The 8335-nt window shown below is 40.7% G+C and overlaps 2 pseudogenes across 1 annotated transcript; both read right to left on the bottom strand.

Moving 5' to 3' along the window:
* Positions 1-327: 327 nt before the first annotated feature.
* LOC107159348 lies at positions 328-1268 on the bottom strand (annotated as a pseudogene).
* Positions 1269-4608: 3340 nt separating this feature from the next.
* On the bottom strand, positions 4609-6513 carry LOC107159329 (annotated as a pseudogene). Its single transcript, XR_001505750.2, has one exon. The product of XR_001505750.2 is annotated as a rac GTPase-activating protein 1-like (transcript).
* Between the last annotated feature and the right edge of the window lie 1822 nt (positions 6514-8335).

Genomic DNA, 8335 nt, shown 5'->3' with positions numbered 1-8335 from the left:
CTCAGCCGTTTTTAAATTTTTATTTAAAGACAGGGTGTCACTAAGTTGCTTAGGGCCTCACAAAGTTGCTGAGACTGGCTTCAAACTCATGATATTTATAGGCTTTTCCAGCATCACTTGGGAAAGACAAATAGGAAGGCAAATCCAGGTCCCCAGGGCCACCTTTCCTAGTTAACTGCTCAGCTAAACATACTTTCTTTTGCCTATTGAACAAGTATGTAGTATGTTACTTAAACTGAAGTTCCCACGGTGAGGGAAAAATCTGGGAAAAGATTTCAATATTAATATCAATTATAATATTAATGTGAAAATTATATTAAAACCCCTTCACACAGAGAAGGGAATTTTCTTCTTACAAAGGACTCTTCCTAGGGCTCCCTTTATGTCTCTGTTCCTCAGGCTGTAGATGAAGGGGTTCAGCATGGGAGTGACCACCGTGTACATCAGAGCCATGATAGTGTCTTTCACAGTGGATTTCTTAGCCGATGGACATAAGTACAGATCAATGACTGTCCCATAGAACAGTGACACCACAGAGAGGTGGGAGCCACAGGTGGAGAAGGCCTTATGGATACCTCGAGCAGAAGAGACCTTGAGAATGGAGGACACAATGCATACATGGGACACAAGAATGAGTAGGAATGGGATGAAAACAACAGTTCCTGCTATAATAAACAGCACCAACTCATTAACATGAGTGTCAGAGCAGGCCAGCTTGAGCAAGGCAGATATTTCACAGAAACAGTGTGGGATCACATTGTCTGCACAGAAGGACAATCTGGGAATGAGCAGGATGTGCAACAAGGAATAGAACATGGTCACCACCCAGGACAGCACCACCAGGGAGAGACAGAGCTTGGGGCTTATGATAGTGTAGTGCAGGGAGAAGCAGATGGCCACATAGCGGTCATAGGCCATGGCCACAAGGATGAAGTTTCCAAGCTCTCCAAAAAACAGGAAGAAGTGAATTTTGGTCAGGCAGCCTGCATAGGGGATGGATGGATCTTGACTCTGAGTGTTCTGCAACAGTTCAGGAATGGTCACAGAGGAAAAGCAGAGGTCAGAGAAAGACAACTTTTTGCTAAGAAACAAATACATGGGAGTGTGGAGATGGGTGTCGAGGAGAATGAGGACAATGATGAGGAGGTTCCCCAGGATGGTGGTAAGATACATGGCCAGGAACAGGGCATAGAACAGGTTCCGGCACTCTGGCTGGATGGGCAGTTCCAGGAGAAGGAACTCGAGATGAGAGTTTGGCTCTTTACCATTATTATCTGTCTCCAATACCTTTAAGAGAAATAATAAGGCCTAAGTGAAAATGATCATTTTTTTCTCATACACAGTGTTTACGTGTTCTACAATAACGGATCTCACCACCATCACAATAATTATCACCTTATAAGTGTCTTTAATCTCTATGATCATTTATTACTTTTTCTCATCTTCTTTTCAACATGTTTCAGTAGTTCATTCTTTCCTAAATACTTATCTGTTTGCTTCTGTCACAGAAGGAGTGTTGGATTTTCTCTGCCTGACTGTCATCACTGGACTGCACTTGAGTAGCAAACACACACATTCCCTTCAAACGCAGATTACTGAGCACCTTCAGATAATTTAATTGGAATCTCTGATAGTGGCATGTGCAAAGTTTTTTAAAGTGCCTCAGGTGAATGTAAAATAAAGAAAGGTTAAGAACTGTTACCGCACTGAACCCTGTCTTACAGGCCTGGTATGTCAAAATGCTGTGACCTATGAGGATTCACTGCACAGTAAGTAACATTAATGAACAGTGTTATTAATAAAAAGTGTTATAAGTGTTGAACTTTAGTCAAAATATTTCTATACTGTGGCAAAGTCTTGGAAGGCAGGTAGGTGGAAAAGAGAAAAGTTATCATACCTGAAAAGTTACTTTGTAGAACATCATAGAACCTGGCATATTGACATCTTACCCAGGATGTCTGAGGGTGACTGTGGGGCCCTGACCCAAGGCCCTGCTCCCTTTTATTCGTTATAAGCCTATGAATTAACATCCTCTGTAGTCATCACGTGTCTCTGCCATCCCTTCTCATGTCTCACCTTTTAGCCATCCATGGGCCCGAGAGACTTACATCCCAGGGAAGTCCAGATTCGGGCCTAACTCATTAAGTACAAAGTAATTATCCAGAACCTCTTCAAGACAAATTCTCAAAGTCCTTTATGGTGACTGATTCCAGCCACTGATCACACCTGACTATTAACTATAATAACCATTTAAATAGAACAACTATGCCAGTGTTGTAATAAAAGTTATCTGAGTGTTCTCTGTCTCCCTCAAAATATCTTCTCTTTCTGCTTGTGATGATGTGAGCTGTTAACAGTGCCTGTGTGGTGAGATGAAGTGAGGTGACATAGACATTGGGATGTAGTGTTAGACTACTATGTAAGATTTACTTGGAGATCTACTTGAGCTTTACTAAGGTTTATTATACAAGGTTTACTTATTTCACTGAAATACCATCATAGTTGATATGATAAGAGACTAACAGATGGGTAGCATAAACAGCCCAGATATGCTGGAAAAGGGATTATTCAGATCCATAGCAGGATGGAGCAAGGCAGCACAAGAGTTCATCATGCTACTCAAATGGCATGTAGTTGAAAACTTGTGAATCATTTACTTCTGGAATTTTCCATTAAATATTGTAGGACTGTGGTTTAGTGGAAGTAACTGAAAACAGGGAAAAATAAGAATACGGATAAGTGGGACTACTGATTGTGTCTTAAAACTACAAAACGCTGATTAAAGAAACAAAAGATGTAAGAAATGGAAATGCATACTATTGTCTGGACTGGAAGACTCAATATTCTTAAGATGTTGACTCTTCAAAAATGTATCTCAAGATTTAGCAAAATTCCAATCATAATTCCAAAAAGATTTTTTTGTGAACAAATTAATGATCTCATTATAGAATTTATGTGTGAAGGCAAAGAAGCTTCAGTTTTGGAAGAGAAGAGCAAAATAGGAAGTTTCACATCTCTTATTTCCAGTCTATTAAGTGACAATAATTGAGGAAGTGTGATATTAAAGATAGAAATATATATCAGTATTGAGAGTCAGAATAGCATAAAGTGCAGAACTAGATTCACTCTTATATCCTTCATTGAATTTTAATACTGTAATTATGGCAAATCAATAAATATAGCCTTTGTAACAAATGATGCTGGAAAAAATAGATTACTTAGGATAATAAAACCCTCACTTCATTCCTCTATTTCTCTAAAATAATTAACTTAAAATGTATCTTTGACCTTAATATTTGTATGAATTTGAGGAGAGTTCCTATGACATTTTTCTTTGGAGTCAGAAAATTCCCAGAGCCAGGCATAGCAGTGCACGCCTATAATCCCAGCAGTTTGGAAGGCTGAGGCAGGAGGATGGTGAGCTCAAAGCCAGCCTCAGCAACTTGGTGAGGCACTAAGCAGCTCAGTGAGACCCTGTCTCTAAATGACATAGGAAAAAGGGCTGGGGATGTGGCCCAGGGATTGAGTGCCCATGAGTTCAATTCCCTGTACAAAAAAAAAAAAGTCCCAGAACAAAAATTAAGGAGCAGGTGGCGAAGGATTGAAGGAAGGTGATGTCAAGTTACATCCACTCAAGCTGGTTGAAGCCAGTGCAGAGCTCATTCCTGCAGCTGTGGCTGAACTAAGAGATGAGACTGATGAACTTAAAATGGCGTATCAAAATATTTGTTCTTAAAGCATGTGCTCTTCTGCCAGGAATATAATAACTGTCTCACTAATTTGGAAATTGAGTCTATTATACAGTCTCTCCCTCTCTCTCTCTCTCTCTCTCAGTTGTTAGTAAACTAATGTACAAAGAGTAGAGGTGATTGATACTGATATCAAGGAAAAGTTTGTTTGTAGACAACCAGAGTAGGGAGGATTGAGTCTGAAAGCCTGGGACAATTTTCAGGTACCTCATTCTATTTTCATGTCCAGAAATAAATGCTAACATAATCTATAATAACCCAATAAAGGCCAGACTATTGAGGTTGCACATTCCCTAGGAATGCATCTTGCACTGTATCACTATGCACAGAACTTCATTCAGTTGGTGACTTCCAAGTACAAGGGGTACTTGGAACAGGCAGTGAAAGAAGGAAATATAAATGATGGTCTGGCCTTGTAATTGATTTCAGGGACATTGACCATGACATTAGGAGGTCATCTGGCATATATGGAGAGTGTTTGGGATGATGTTGATGATGGGTGCTATGAGGGTTTTCCTAGAGAGGTAAGGAGGCAAAATTAACTAAATAATGTGGAATCTGGGCTTCTTTTTCTATCTTGACCTGAGAAAGTATTGAACATGATGTGGAGGTGTTTGTCTTTTTCTTTTTTGGGGGAATATATATATATATATATATACACACACACACATACACTCATATATGTATATATAATATATGTTATATATATAATTTAAAAAATAAAACCATCATGCACAATTAAACTTGATTAAAAGCCTGGAGAATGCTAAAAGTAGTACAGGAGGCTGCAGAGCAGAGAGTACAGGTGTTCCCTTTTCTGCAGTTGGTAAATGCTGGGAAGTAACAGACAGACGTGACTTCACTTGAGCATTGGAGAAGCAAAAAAGTTGCCTTGTCATTCTAGGTTGGTGGCAGACTTGCTTTTGCTCCCAAATATGGGAGTTTTCTTGGTGAGGGTAGAGCAGACTCTTTGGGATAGGGAGCTGGATGAAGGAGTCTTAAGAAACTGGTGCTCAGGACTAGTCATGGGCCCCAGTAAGATCACTTTAATATCTGGTGTCTGTGGTGTTGAAAAGGCATTTGAGTTTTCAATAACATGCAGCGGATCAATGTTCTCTTGCTCCACCATCATGAACTGACTCCAATATTCCAGGGGCAGTGAAAGCAGGCATTCTACCAACTTGGATTGACGCTTGATGTTCTGTAACATTGTCACTGGGTCTGGATTGGGCACAGCATGGGCAACAATTGTAGGACCAAAGACTTTAGCCAGATTGGCAACATCCATTTTAGTGTTTGGACTCTGAGCCACTCTCTGCAAGTGAATCATGAGGAAGGCTAATGTGTCCCTGTTGGCCTGGGGTTGTTCACCAACAGCCTGGTACATGGCAGCTATGCTGTTATCTTCATCTGTGATTTCTGCTGCTTCCATGAAGGCTTTGTTTAGCCTAAAGGTTAGAAGGGGTTCTTTGAGGTTTCAAAGGAAGTCTTTTAGAAGGCTACAGATGGCATGGATATCATCCACTTTGCTGAAAGGGGGTACGGTTTTCACTCTGAGGAATTTCTCTTTCAGCTCTTTCACTGTCCGACCACAGCCTAAGATCCTGTACAAGCCTGTCTCAGCCCTCTCTGCTCAATTTCATTTACACAGTGGACAACAATAGAGGGTATTATTGGAGAAGTTTGGGACACAAAATCAGCCAGCATTCCCTCTCCAATCTTGACAGGTGTTCCTATCAGAGTAGGATGCAGAGAAGGGGACAGCGGTCCCGACATTCTGGATGAGAAACCACACGACAATCTCGACACTTCGGAGACAGCTTGTCAAATTTTATCCATTTCCCACATGGAACACAGGATTCAGGTTTAATAACCGTCTTAGAGACAAAGTCATGCAGGCGCATCCCTCCGTTACCCTGTGGTGTGCCTGAACTATCATTCTCGATTCTTGGCTCCAGAGGTCTACTGCTCAGGGTGGAGTCACTGTTCCAAGGTTGTAAAGTACCTGTTTTCCATCGGCTCCTTGTCAAATATGGCACAGTTTCAACAGTGGACACAGCTTCAATGGGCCCACCATCATTGGGAACAGTTACTATAGTCTTTGCAACTATGGATTCATTTCCCTGGTCTACTGTGGAGCCAATGGAACGAGTTTTCTTTATAGGACCAGGGGGTCCATCAACAAACTGTCGGCTATTGGAGCGCCTCTTTTCTCTCTTCTTCAATTTGAAATTCTTCACCAAAGGAGAATCCCAATCCAGTGATTCATCAGTCTTATCAAAGCTGATATCTGATAAAATGGGACCAGATTCATCAATGGTTGACAGCCTTTTGTTCCCAGCATTGCCACTGGATGGTTGGCCTCTGTTGAGAAAAGCCAAAGCTGATTTTTGCTCTTCGCTTAGTTGAATGCTGCCAGATGTGTCACACATGAGCATCTCTCGAATCAGCTGAATCTGTCGTTCCAGTTTTTCACAGTTAGCTTCAGCTCGCTGTCTCCGTTTAATCTCTACAGCCACTTGATATCGTGCATGCTTTAGCTCAACATCCAGAGCACTATGCTCAGTCTCTGCTTTCATCAGAAGATCCTTGTATTTCCCCAGCTCATGGTCTGTTCTCTGCCATTTCTCCTGGAAATCCTCAAAATCCTTTACCAACTGGATGAATTGGAGTTCATTTCCTTCACTGAGAATCTCCACCCAGCGCACAAGCTGCTCAGATTCTGCAAATTCAGCATTGTGGTATCCATCTTTCCAATGGCGAAGGGACACCACCTGTCTTTTTTCTTATTCCTGTCCTTTCCTTATATCGGCATATATACAGTTGGATAATAGAAGTCTGAGCCTCATTAGCAGCATGTTTTTCCTTGGGCCTGTTTACAGGAAGTTGAGTTATAGTCAGAGACTGCCATGTGATCCATCTAAAGCATGCGTCTTTCATGGTGGTATCTACTTAAAGCCACTGATTGCTTTTTGTATAAAGTTTTGTGCTCCTAAGACATTTTAAATCATTCATGGCATGGCCCCTGATTAATTTTCCAACCATCCTTCTTATCCACCAACAAGTAGGCTGCACCAGCACAGAACTCCTGCCCATTCCCCAAGCAGCCAGTGATTAAGCATCCATCCCTGAGCTTGTTTCCATCCTCAGTGTTCCCCAAAGTATAGTCAGGTGTGATCAATGGCTATAATCACTCACTGCGGCAGGACTCTGAGAGAATTGTCCTAGTGAGGTCTTGAGTAATTACTTTGTTTATAATTAGTTACCCCAGGATCTAAAGTCCATCGGGAGCCAGTTCCCTTAGGTGCAGCGATGAGTAGTGAGAGATATGAGCTGGGGTGGTGTAGACACAGATTATGACTATAGAGGTTCTTACTTCACATGCCTACAATGAATGAGGGGAGATGGATCTCAGGTCAGGGTCTTGGAGTCACTCTCAGAAATCCTAGGTGAGTTAAGAATAAGCACCACCACTTATTTTACCTGTAATGTCTTTTCAATTTGAAGGTATAGTTTTTCCAGGTTATATGTTTTCCAGGGTAATTTTTTTTTATGTGATGGCCTGTCTGTTCTATACTTCTCTTTCACATCTTCTCAACATTCTATAAGTATTTTTTTAATGTTTGCCAGTTTAATTGTTAATAACATTTGTGAATATCAATGTGCAGTACATCTTATGACACAATGACAAGATTATATCATTTCAACATAATGACAGCTCTGTGAATTAGGTAGGCTGTAATGCAGTAGTTCTAAAGTCTTGCTTTCTTTTAAAATCATCTGTGAAGCTTTAACTTGTTTTTGGACAGCCCCCTTCAGAAATTGTGATTAAATTTTTCTGAGTAGACCCAATAATCTGTATTTTTTTAAATGTTTGTCCTTCCTATTCCTGTTCAGTCCATCTACCAAAGCATTGGCATTTTATGGGTGTTATGAAAAATATAAAAACTGAACCATGAAATCAGAGTAAGTATTTTAACATTATGCCCAAGTGAGTTGCATTTACACTAAAGTCTAGAAGCACTGCCATCACTGATTCCTATGTGCATCCCACTCTGAGAATTCCTGATTTCATGAGTCAGGGAGACATGAAGGTTAATCCACCCTCAGCACAGCAGCTGAAAATGATGCTTCTTGTTTGTGATTCCTAGTCACACTCTTGACACCCGGGATAGAATTTCCTCAGTTACAAGGGAAGAAAAATTCTGAGAAACCAGGTATATGATTTTCAGTAGATATTTTCTTCCCATTGCAATGCCAGCAAATAATGTTCAAGTGTAAAAACTGCTAATGCAGCAGAATTAAACACCACTATCAGGGTGAAGATCCCTGTGGTTGGCTTCTATTGTCTTTTTAGTTAAGGAGCTCCTTACATCTCTTAGTGCCCCTCCTCTGATTTATTTGTCAGATTTGAGGTACAGGATTATATTAGAGTCAGAATTATTCAGAAACCAGAACCAGACCATTTACACAGATAAATATGTGTAGATAAAGAGGAAGAGCTAGAGAAGAATAGGGATAAAGAGTGAGAAAGAGATTCGTTTTAAGAAATTAACTCACGTGATCATGGGATTGGCAGGTCTGAA

The sequence above is a fragment of the Marmota marmota genome, unplaced genomic scaffold (genome assembly GCF_001458135.2).
Source record: "Marmota marmota marmota unplaced genomic scaffold, marMar, whole genome shotgun sequence".
In the NCBI taxonomy this organism is placed as follows: Eukaryota; Metazoa; Chordata; class Mammalia; order Rodentia; family Sciuridae; genus Marmota; species Marmota marmota.
Note: the sequence above shows the minus strand (reverse complement) of the source record. Positions and strands in the feature narration are given on the sequence as shown.